Raw genomic sequence first — 12563 nt, forward strand, 5'->3', positions numbered from 1 at the left:
GTTTGTATTCGTATGGATAAATTGATGGTGCCTGTTCAAATGCACATCCCAGAAACTTTGTAGATGAAGAATATGATGGTAATACTCCCTCCATTCCTAAATATAAGTCTTTTTTAGATATTCTAATATGGACTAGATACAAAGGAAAATGAGTGAATCTACACTCTAAACTGCGTCTATATACATCTGTATATAGTTCATATTGAAATCTCTAAAAAGACTTATATTTAGGAACAGAGGGAGTATTAAAGACCAGTAAATTAAAAAAACCGCTTGTTTATGAAACAAAGAATCAATCAAATGTACATGCTGGGTCAGTTCTGAAACAAGATTGCAGAGAGAAACACGCACATATTGTAAAGGAATAGGATGCAAACCACAATGTATTGATTGGGTGCATATACACAAGTATATATAGTACATAGGGCAAGTGATATCCTCAACTATACACAAGGAGGAAGACTTGGAGTACAAGAATACATGTGCTAAATACATATCTCAACACCCCCAACAGTCGAAGCGACACCAGTGCTGATGCAGAGTCTGGACCGGAACTCCTCAAAAGAAGTCATAGGCAAGCCTTTGGTCATGATATCGGCAAATTGTTGGGATGTGGGAACGTGTAAAACACGAACATGGCCAAGAGCCACCTGATCCCGAACAAAATGGATGTCAAGCTCAATGTGCTTGGTGCGACGATGATGGACCGTGTTGGCGGAGAGGTAGACGGCGAAGACGTTGTCACAGTAGACCACCGTGGCCGTATCAGCAGGACATGAGAGCTCGTGAAGAAGCTGACGAAGCCAGGAACACTCAGCGGCGACATTGGCCACAGTGCGATACTCAGCCTCGGCACTGGACCGAGAGACCGTGCGCTGTCGTTTGGACGACCAGGACACCAGGGACAGCCCAAGAAAGATGTAGTAGCCTGAAGTAGAGCGACGGGTGTCTGGAAAGCCAGCCCAATCAGCGTCGGAGTAGGCGACCGGATCAGTGGCGGCAGAGGCGCGCAAAGTGAGACCAAGATCCATAGCACCCTAGATGTAGTGGAGAATCCGCTTAATAGCGGTCCAGTGAACGTCTCGAGGAGCATGCATATGGAGGCAAACCTGCTGAACTGCGTACTGAATCTCCGGTCGAGTGAGAGTGAGGTACTGAAGAGCGCCAACAATGAACCGGTAGAAAGCAGCATCTGAGTCAGGAGAACCATCAGTAGCAAAGAGCTTAGCCTTCATGTCAACAAGCATGGCCGCGGGGTTGTAGTTAAGCATCCCAGCACGCTCAAGAAGCTCATGAGCGTACTTGCGCTGATGAAGAAAGAAACCATCAGGACGGCGCACCACCTCGACACCGAGAAAGTACTGCAACGGGCCCAAGTCCTTGATAGCGAACTCAGCGCGGAGACGATCAGTGAGCTGACGAAGGAGCTGAGGAGTGCATGCTGTCAGGATGATGTCATCAACATAAAGGAGCAAATACGCCGTGTCAGTGCCCTGGCGGTAGACAAACAGCGAAGCATCGGAGCATGTAGAGCGGAAGCCGAGTTGATGAAGAAACGCTGCGATGCGCTGGTACCAAGCGTGAGGGGGCCTGCTTGAGCCCATATAATGAATGGGAGAACAGGCACACATGATCAGGGCACGCCGGATCAACGAACCCAGTGGGTTGCTGACAGAAAACCTGATCCTCAAGATGACCATGAAGAAAGGCATTGGAGACGTCCATCTGATGAATCGGCCAGGCACGGGAGATCGCAAGTTGTAAAACAGTGTCGATCGTCCTGGGCTTAACAACCGGAGCGAAAGTGTCGGTGAAATCCACGTCCGCGCGCCGTCGGAAGCCACGAACAACCGAACGCGCCTTATAGCGGTCAAGAGTGTCGTCGGGACGAAGCTTATGCTTGAAGACCCACTTGCCCGTGATCACGTTGGCGTGACGAGGACGAGGAATGAGCTGCCAAGTCCGGTTGCGCTACAAAGCGTCAAACTCCTCCTGCATCGCAGCCATCCAGAGAGGATCGCAAAAGGCAACATGGACGGAGGACGGGAGCGGAGACGGCGCGGACGTGGAGGCGGTGCAGACATACTCGTCTGCATTGTATCGCGAACTGGGACAGAAGACGCCCGTGCGAGAGCGTGTGACGGGGCCGATCAGCGGACCAACCGAGGGTGGAGGCCCGGCAGAACCGTCAGGTGCGGCCATAGACCCGACATCAGGAGACGGTGACGGGCTCGACGTAGCGTCGAGGGCGGCCGCGGAAGAAGCAGCCCGAGCTGGCAAGTCAGCGGAGGCCGACCCGGCTGGTGGGCCGGCTGGAGCGCACGCGGAGGGTGACCCGGCTGGTGACGACGGCCCGGCTGGGGAGGGCGGCCGAGGCACGGGGCCGGACGAGGCCGACCGAGGCGCGGAGCCGGGCGAGGCCAACCGTGGGCCGGGTGAAGCCGACCCGGCCGGTGAAGGCGACTGAGACATCGTGGTAGCCGGCCCATCGTGCGGAGGCACGGGAGGGGGCAGGAGCCCGGCAGGCGCAGGAGGACCCATCAACTCCCGCGGTGGGTCCCCCTCCGCGCGATCGCTCCTTGCCGGCCTTGGGCGGCATGGTCGGAGGTTGGTGAGAAGAGTGGCGGTGGCGAGGGCATCAGGCCAGAAACGGGAGGGCATGTATGCATGGAAAAGAAGGGTACGCACACACTCGTTGAGGGTGCGTAGGATGCGCTCGGCACGGCCATTCTGCTGAGAGGTATATGGACATGTGAGACGAAACACAATGCCATGGGAGGAAAGGAGATGGCGAATGGTGAAGTTGTCAAATTCTTTTCCGTTGTCGGTTTGAAGTGCGAGTATGGGCCGCCCAAACTATGTGGAAACATAAGCATAGAATGCAATGAGGGTGGCAGGAACATCGTGTTGGGTTTCGTAGTAATTTCAAAAAATTTCCTACGCACACGCAAGATCATGTGATGCATAGCAACGAGGGGGAGAGTGTTGTCTACGTACCCAACGCAGACCGACTGCAGAAGCGATGACACGACGTAGAGGAAGTAGTCGTACGTCTTCACGATCCAACCGATCAAGCACCGAAACTACGGCACCTCCGAGTTCGAGCACACCTTCAGCTCGATGACGATCCCCGGACTCCGATCCAGCAAAGTGTCGGGGAAGAGTTCCGTCAGCACGACGGCGTGGTGACGATCTTGATGTACTACAGCAGCAGGGCTTCGCCTAAACTCCGCTACAGTATTATCGAGGTATATGGTGGCAGGGGGCACCGCACACGGCTAAGGAATAGATCACCTGGATCAACTTGTGTGTTCTAGGGTGCCTCTACCTCAGTATATAAAGGATCCAAGGGGGGAGGGGGGCGCCGGCCAGGGAGAGGGCGCAGGAGGAGTCCTACTCCTTCCGGGAGTAGGACTCCCCCCCCCCCCAATCCTATTCCAACTAGGATTCCCAAGGGGGAAAGGGGGAGAAGGGTGGCCGGCCACCTCTCCTAGTCCTAATAGGACTAGGGGAGGGGGGAGGTGCGCAGCCCCCTTGGGCTGTCCCTTTCTCCTTTCCACTAAGGCCCATGAAGGCCCATATGGCTTCCGGGGGGTTCCGGTAACCTCCCGGTAACCCGGTAAAATCCCGATTTCACCCGGAACACTTCCGATGTCCAAACATAGGCTTCCAATATATCAATCTTTACGTCTCGACCATTTCGAGACTCCTCGTCATGTACGTGATCACATCCGGGACTCCGAACAACCTTCGGTACATCAAAATGTATAAACTCATAATGTAACTGTCATCGTAACCTTAAGCGTGCGGACCCTACGGGTTCGAGAACAATGTAGACATGACCGAGACATGTCTCCGGTCAATAACCAATAGCGGGACCTGGATGCTCATATTGGCTCCTACATATTCTACGAAGATCTTTATCGGTCAGACCGCATAACAACATACGTTGTTCCCTTTGTCATCGGTATGTTACTTGCCCGAGATTCGATCGTCGGTATCCAATACCTAGTTCAATCTCGTTACCGGCAAGTCTCTTTACTCGTTCCGTAATATATCATCTCACAACTAACATATTAGTTGTAATGCTTGCAAGGCTTATGTGATGTGTATTACCGAGAGGGCCCAGAGATACCTCTTCGACAATCGGAGTGACAAATCCTAATCTCGAAATACGCCAACCCAACATCTACCTTTGGAGACACCTGTAATGCTCCTTTATAATCACCCAGTTACGTTGTGACGTTTGGTAGCACCCAAAGTGTTCCTCCGGCAAACGGGAGTTGCATAATCTCATAGTCATAGGAACATGTATAAGTCATGAAGAAAGCAATAGCAACATACTAAACGATCGGGTGCTAAGCTAATGGAATGGGTCATGTCAATCAGATCATTCAACTAATGATGTGACCTCGTTAATCAAATAACAACTTATTGTTCATGGTTAGGAAACATAACCATCTTTGATTAACGAGCTAGTCAAGTAGAGGCATACTAGTGACACTCTGTTTGTCTATGTATTCACACATGTATTATGTTTCCGGTTAATACAATTCTAGCATGAATAATAAACATTTATCATGAAATAAGGAAATAAATAATAACTTTATTATTGCCTCTAGGGCATATTTCCTTCAGTCTCCCACTTGCACTAGAGTCAATAATCTAGATCACATCACCATGTGATTAACATCGATAATTCACATCATCATGTGATTAACACCCATAGTTCACATCGCCATGTTACCAACACCCAAAGGGTTTACTAGATTCAGTAATCTAGTTCACATCGCTATGTGATTAACACCCAAGGAGTACTAAGGTGTCATCATGTTTTGCTTGTGAGAGAATCTTAGTCAACGGGTCTGCCACATTCAGATCCGCATGTATTTTGCAAATTTCTATGTCGACAATGCTCTGCATGGAGCTACTCTAGCTAATTGCTCCCACTTTCAATATGTATCTAGACCGAGACTTAGAGTCATCTAGATTAGTGTCAAAACTTGTATCGGCGTAACCCTTTACGACGAACCCTTTTTTTTACTTCCATAATCGAGAAACATATCCTTATTCCACTAAGGATAATTTTGACCGCTGTCCAGTGATCTACTCCTAGATCACTATCGTACTCCCTTGCCAAACTCAGTGGTAGGGCATACAATAGATCTGGTATATAGCATGGCATACTTTATAGAACCTATGACTGAGGCATAGGGAATGACTTTCATTCTCTTTCTATCTTCTGCCGTGGTCGGGCTTTGAGTCTTACTCAACTTCACACCTTGTAATACAGGCAAGAACTCTTTCTTTGACTGCTCCATTTTGAACTACTTCAAAATCTTGTCAAGGTATGTACTCATTGAAAAAACTTATCAAGCATCTTGATCTATCTCTATAGATCTTGAAGCTCAATATGTAAGCAGCTTCACCGAAGTCTTTCTTTGAAAAACTCCTTTCAAACACTCCTTTATGCTTTGCAGAATAATTCTACATTATTTCCGATCAACAATATGTCATTCACATATACTTATCAGAAATGTTGTAGTGCTCCCACTCACTTTCTTGTAAATACAGGCTTCACCGCAAGTCTGTATAAAACTATATGCTTTGATCAACTTATCAAAGTGTATATTCCAACTCCGAGATTCTTGCACCAGTCCATAGATGGATCGCTGGAGCTTGCATATTTAGTTAACACCTTTAGGATCGACAAAACCTTCTAGTTGCATCGTATACAACTCTTCTTTAGTAAATCCATTAAGGAATGCAGTTTTGTTTATCCATTTGCCAGATTTCACAAAACGCGGCAATTGCTAACATGATTCGGACAGACTTAAGCATAGATACGAGTGAGAAACTCTCATCGTAGTCAACACCTTAAACTTGTCAAAAACCTTTTGCAACAATTCTAGCTTTGTAGATAGTAACACTACTATCAGCGTCCGTCTTCCTCTTGAAGATCCATTTATTTTCTATGGCTTGCCGATCATCGGGCAAGTCAACTAAAGTCCATACTTTGTTCTCATACATGGATCATTTCTCAGATTTCATGGCTTCAAGCCACTTTGCGAAATCTGGGCTCACCATCGCTTCTTCATAGTTCGTAGGTTCATCATGATCTAGTAGCATGACTTCCAGAACAGGATTACCGTACCACTCTGGCGCGGATTTTACTCTGGTTGATCTACGAGGTTCAGTAGTATCTTGATCTGAAGTTTCATGATCATTATCATTAGCTTCCTCACTAACTGGTGTAGGTGTCACTGAAACAGTTTTCTGTGATGTACTACTTTCCAGTAAGGGAGCAGGTACAGTCACCTCGTCAAGTTCTACTTTCCTCCCACTCACTTCTTTCGAGAGAAACTCCTTCTCCAGAAAGTTTCCGAATTTAGCAACAAAAGTCTTGCCTTCGGATCTGTGATAGAAGGTGTATCCAATAGTTTCTTTTGGATATCCTATGAAGACATATTTCTCCGATTTGGGTTTGAGCTTATCAGGTTGAAACTTTTTCACATAAGCATTGCAACCTCAAACTTTAAGAAACGACAGCTTAGGTTTCTTGCCAAACCATAGTTCATACGGTGTCGTCTCAACGGATTTAGATGGTGCCCTATTTAACGTGAATGCAGCTGTCTCTAATGCATAAACCCAAAAAGATAGTGGTAGATCGGTAAGAGACATCATAGATCGCACCATATCTAATAAAGTACGGTTATGACGTTCGGACACACCATCACATTGTGGTGTTCCAGGTGGCATGAGTAGTGAAACTATTTCACATTGTTTTTAACTGAAGGCCAAACTCGTAACTAAAATACTCTTCTCTACGATCAGATCGTAGAAACTTTATTTTCTTGTTACGATGATTTTTCACTTCACTCTGAAATTCTTTGAACTTTTCAAATGTTTCAGACTTATGTTTCATCAAGTAGATATACTCATATCTGCTCAAATCATCTATGAAGATCAGAAAATAATGATACCTGTCGCGAGCCTCAATATTCATCGGACCACATACACCAGTATGTATGATTTCCAACAAATCTGTTGCTCGCTCCATTGTTCTGAAGAACAGAGTCTTAGTCATCTTGCCCATGAGGCATGGTTCGCAAGCATCAACTGATTCATAATCAAGTGATTCCAAAATCCCATCATCATGGAGTTTCTTCATGCGCTTTACACCAATATGACCTAAACGGCAGTGCTACAAATAAGTTGCACTATCATTATTAACTTTGCATCTTTTGGTTTCAATATTATGATTACGTGTATCACTACGATCGAGATCCAACGAACTATTTTCATTGGGTGTGTAACCATACAAGGTTTTATTCATGTAAACAGAACAACAATTTATTCTCTTACTTAAATGAATAACCGTATTACAATAAACATGATCAAATCATATTCATGCTCAACGCAAACACCAAATAACACTTATTTAGGTTCAACATTAATCCCGAAATTATAGGGAGTGTGCGATGATGATCATATCAATCTTGGAACCACTTCCAACACACATCGTCACTTCACCCTTAACTAGTCTCTGTTTATTCTGCAACTCCTGTTTCGAGTTACTACTCTTAGCAACTGAACTAGTATCAAATACTGAGGGGTTGCTATAAACACTAGTAAAGTACACATCAATAACATGTATATCAAATATACTTATGTTCACTTTGCCATCCTTCTTATCCGCCAAATACTTGGGGCAGTTCCGCTTCCAGTGACCAGTCCCTTTGCAGTAGAAGCACTTAGTCTCAGGCTTAGGACCAGACTTGGGGTTCTTCACTTGAGCAGCAACTAGCTTGCCGTTCTTCTTGAAGTTCCCCTTCTTCCCTTTGCCCTTTTCTTGAAACTAGTGGTCTTGTCAACCATCAACACTTGATGTTTTTTCTTGATTTCTACCTTTGTTGATTTCAGCATCACGAAGAGCTTGGGAGTTGTTTCCGTTATCCCTTGCATATTATAGTTCATCACGAAGTTCTACTAACTTGGTGATGGTGACTAGAGAATTCTGTCAATCACTATCTTATCTGGAAGATTAACTCCCACTTGATTCAAGTGATTGTAGTACCCAGACAATCTGAGCACATGCTCACTAGTTGAGGATTCTCCTCCATCTTTTAGCTATAGAACTTGTTGGAGATTTCATATCTCTCAACTCGGGTATTTGCTTGAAATATTAACTTCAACTCCTGGAACATCTCATATGGTCCATGACGTTCAAAACGTCTTTGAAGTCCCGATTCTAAGCCGTTAAGCATGGTGCACTTAAACTATCAAGTAGTCATCATATTGAGCTAGCCAAACGTTCATAACGTCTGTATCTTCTCCTGCAATAGGTCCGTCACCTAGCGGTGCATCAAGGACATAATTCTTCTGTGCAGCAATGAGGATAAACCTCAGATCACGGATCCAATCCGCATCATTGCTACTAACATCTTTCAACACAATTTTCTCTAGGAACATATCAAAATAAACATATGAAAGCAACAACGCAAGCTATTGATCTACAACATAATTTGCAAAATACTACCAGGACTAAGTTCATGATAAATTTAAGTTCAATTAATCATATTACTTAAGAACTCCCACTTAGATAGACATCCCTCTAATCCTCTAAGTGATTACGTGATCCAAATCAACTAAACCATGACCGATCATCACGTGAGATGGAGTAGTTTTCAATGGTGAACATCGTTTATGTTGATCATATCTACTATGTGATTCACGCTCGACCTTTCGGTCTCTGTGTTCCGAGGCCATATCTGCATATGCTAGGCTCGTCAAGTTTAACCTGAGTATTCTGCGTGTGCAAAACTGGCTTGCACCCGTTGTAGATGGACGTAGAGCTTATCACACCCGATCATCACGTGGTGTCTGGGCACGACGAACTTTGGCAACGGTGCATACTCAGGGAGAACACTTCTTGATAATTTAGTGAGAGATCATCTTATAATGCTACCGTCAATCAAAGCAAGATAAGATGCATAAAAAGATAAACATCACATGCAATCAATAAAAGTGATATGATATGGCCATCATCATCTTGTGCTTGTGATCTCCATCTCCGAAGCACCGTCATGATCACCATCGTCACCGGCGCGACACCTTGATCTCCATCGTAGCATCGTTATCGTCTCGCCAATCTTATGCTTCCACGACTATCACTACCGTTTAGTAATAAAGTAAAGCATTACATCGCGATTGCATTGCATACAATAAAGCGACAACCATATGGCTCCTGCCAGTTGCCGATAACTCGGTTACAAAACATGATCATCTCATACAATAAAATTCAGCATCATGCCTTGACCATATCACATCACAACATGCCCTGCAAAAACAAGTTAGACGTCCTCTACATTGTTGTTGCATGTTTTACGTGGCTGCTACGGGCTTAAGTAAGAACCAATCTCACCTACGCATCAAAACCACAACGATAGTTTGTCAAATAGACTCCGTTTTAACCTTCGCAAGGACCGGGCGTAGCCACACTCGGTTCAACTAAAGTTGGAGAGACAGTCGCCCGCAAGCCATCTATGTGCAAAGCACGTCGAGGGAACCGGTCTCGCGTAAGCGTACGCGTAAGGTTGGTCCGGGTCGTCTCGTCCAACAATACCGCCGAACCAAAGTATGACATGCTGGTAGGAAGTATGACTTGTATCGTCCACAACTCACTTGTGTTCTACTCGTGCATATAACATCAACATAAATAACCTAGGCTCGGATGCCACTGTTGGGTTTCGTAGTAATTTCAAAAAATTTCCTACGCACACGCAAGATCATGTGATGCATAGCAACGAGGGGGAGAGTGTTGTCTACGTACCCAACGCAGACCGACTGCGGAAGCGATGACACGACGTAGAGGAAGTAGTCGTACGTCTTCACGATCCAACCGATCAAGCACCGAAACTACGGCACCTCCGAGTTCGAGCACACGTTCAGCTCGATGACGATCCCCGGACTCCGATCCAGCAAAGTGTCGGGGAAGAGTTCCGTCAGCACGACGGCGTGGTGACGATCTTGATGTACTACAGCAGCAGGGCTTCGCCTAAACTCCGCTACAGTATTATCGAGGTATATGGGGGCACCGCACACGGCTAAGGAATAGATCACCTGGATCAACTTGTGTGTTCTAGGGTGCCTCTACCTCAATATATAAAGGAGCCAAGGGGGGAGGGGGGCGCCGGCCAGGGAGAGAGCGCAGGAGGAGTCCTACTCCTTCCGGGAGTAGGACTCCCCCCCCCCCCCCCCAATCCTATTCCAACTAGGATTCCCAAGGGGGAAAGGGGGAGAAGGGTGACCGGCCACCTCTCCTAGTCCTAATAGGACTAGGGGAGGGGGGAGGTGCGCAGCCCCCTTGGGCTCCCTTTCTCCTTTCCACTAAGGCCCATGAAGGCCCATATGGCTCCCGGGGGGTTCCGGTAACCTCCCGGTAACCCGGTAAAATCGCGATTTCACCCGGAACACTTCCGATGTCCAAACATAGGCTTCCAATATATCAATCTTTACGTCTCGGCCATTTCGAGACTCCTCGTCATGTCCGTGATCACATCCGGGACTCCGAACAACCTTCGGTACATCAAAATGCATAAACTCATAATGTAACTGTCATCGTAACCTTAAGCGTGCGGACCCTACGGGTTCGAGAACAATGTAGACATGACCGAGACATGTCTCCGGTCAATAACCAATAGCGGGAACTGGATGCTCATATTGGCTCCTACATATTCTACGAAGATCTTTATCGGTCAGACCGCATAACAACATACGTTGTTCCCTTTGTCATCGGTATGTTACTTGCCCGAGATTCGATCGTCGGTATCCAATACCTAGTTCAATCTCGTTACCGGCAAGTCTCTTTACTCGTTCCGTAATATATCATCTCACAACTAACATATTAGTTGTAATGCTTGCAAGGCTTATGTGATGTGTATTACCGAGAGGGCCCAGAGATACCTCTCCGACAATCGGAGTGACAAATCCTAATCTCGAAATACGCCAACCCAACATCTACCTTTGGAGACACCTGTAATGCTCCTTTATAATCACCCAGTTACGTTGTGACATTTGGTAGCACCCAAAGTGTTCCTCCGGCAAACGGGAGTTGCATAATCTCATAGTCATAGGAACATGTATAAGTCATGAAGAAAGCAATAGCAACATACTAAACAATCGGGTGCTAAGCTAATGGAATGGGTCATGTCAATCTGATCATTCAACTAATGATGTGACCTCGTTAATCAAATAACAACTTATTGTTCATGGTTAGGAAACATAACCATCTTTGATTAACGAGCTAGTCAAGTAGAGGCATACTAGTGACACTCTGTTTGTCTATGTATTCACACATGTATTATGTTTCCGGTTAATACAATTCTAGCATGAATAATAAACATTTATCATGAAATAAGGAAATAAATAATAACTTTATTATTGCCTCTAGGGCATATTTCCTTCACATCAGATTTCCTACGAAGAGGAAATGTCCACACAAAGTGAGAGTAATCATCCAGTATAACAAGATAGTAAAGATAGCCAGAATTACTTGGTACTCGAGAGGTCCATACATCGCTATGAATTAACTCAAACGGAAAAGAAGCAACTGTGGAGGAGGAACTAAAAGGAAGGCGGACATGTTTGCCTCCGGCATGCTTCACATGAGTGAGCGGCCGTTTTATTACATGAAAAAGAAAATCCTCGCATTATTTAACAAAGCGAAGAAGTGCTAGGATGCCCAAGAAGGGCATGCCAAAGGTCGATGCCAACAGAAAGAGCTCAAGGACCACCCGAAGATGACGACGACTGAACTGGATAGAAATCGTCGGGACTGTCACAGTGGTGAAGAATCATCCTGGTGCGAGCGTCCTTAACAGAAAAGCTAACTTCGTCAAATTCCACAGTTATAGAATTATCACGAGAAAGATTACGAACAGAAACGAGATTCTGAATTAGATGGGGAGAAACAATGACATTATTAAGAGAGAGAGAGGTCGAGAGTTAGAGGGAAAACTAGCAGAGCAGACATGCGATATAGGGAGACCAACACCGTTGCCGATGATGATGTGGGAGGGAGTAGAAGTAGGATAGATAGAGGATAGGTTACCCGGGTAAGCAGACATATGAGCGGTGGCGTCGGAGTCCATGAACCAATCGCCGCCACCACCGGAGTAGGGTGGCGGCTGCTGTAGTGCCACTAAGAGCGTCGGGTCCCACGCGTCAGGAGAGGGCTGTGGGGTGCTGTACGCGCCATAGCCAGGGGCGCTGTACTGGGCGCCGTAGGCAGACACAGTGGGCCCGCCGTAGGCACTGAGAACGTCCGGCTGGGGCGCGGCCAGAAGGGCCTGGTGAGAGGCGGGGCGAGCACCAAGGATCCCCGGGGTGGGGGTCGCGGCATGGGCATGCTGTACGCATGCACAGCCCCCGTCCAGGGGTTGTAGCCGCCGACCCATGGGGGCGGGGGCTGCTGCTGTCCGCGGGGCTGGCCACAACAGCCACCGCCTTGTCGCTGACCGCCTCCTCCTTGGCGCTAACCGCGGCGATGGTTCCCACCGTTC

This window comes from Triticum urartu, chromosome 7A (genome assembly GCF_056163025.1).
Source record: "Triticum urartu cultivar PI428250 chromosome 7A, HENAU_Tu73, whole genome shotgun sequence".
Taxonomy (NCBI): Eukaryota; Viridiplantae; Streptophyta; class Magnoliopsida; order Poales; family Poaceae; genus Triticum; species Triticum urartu.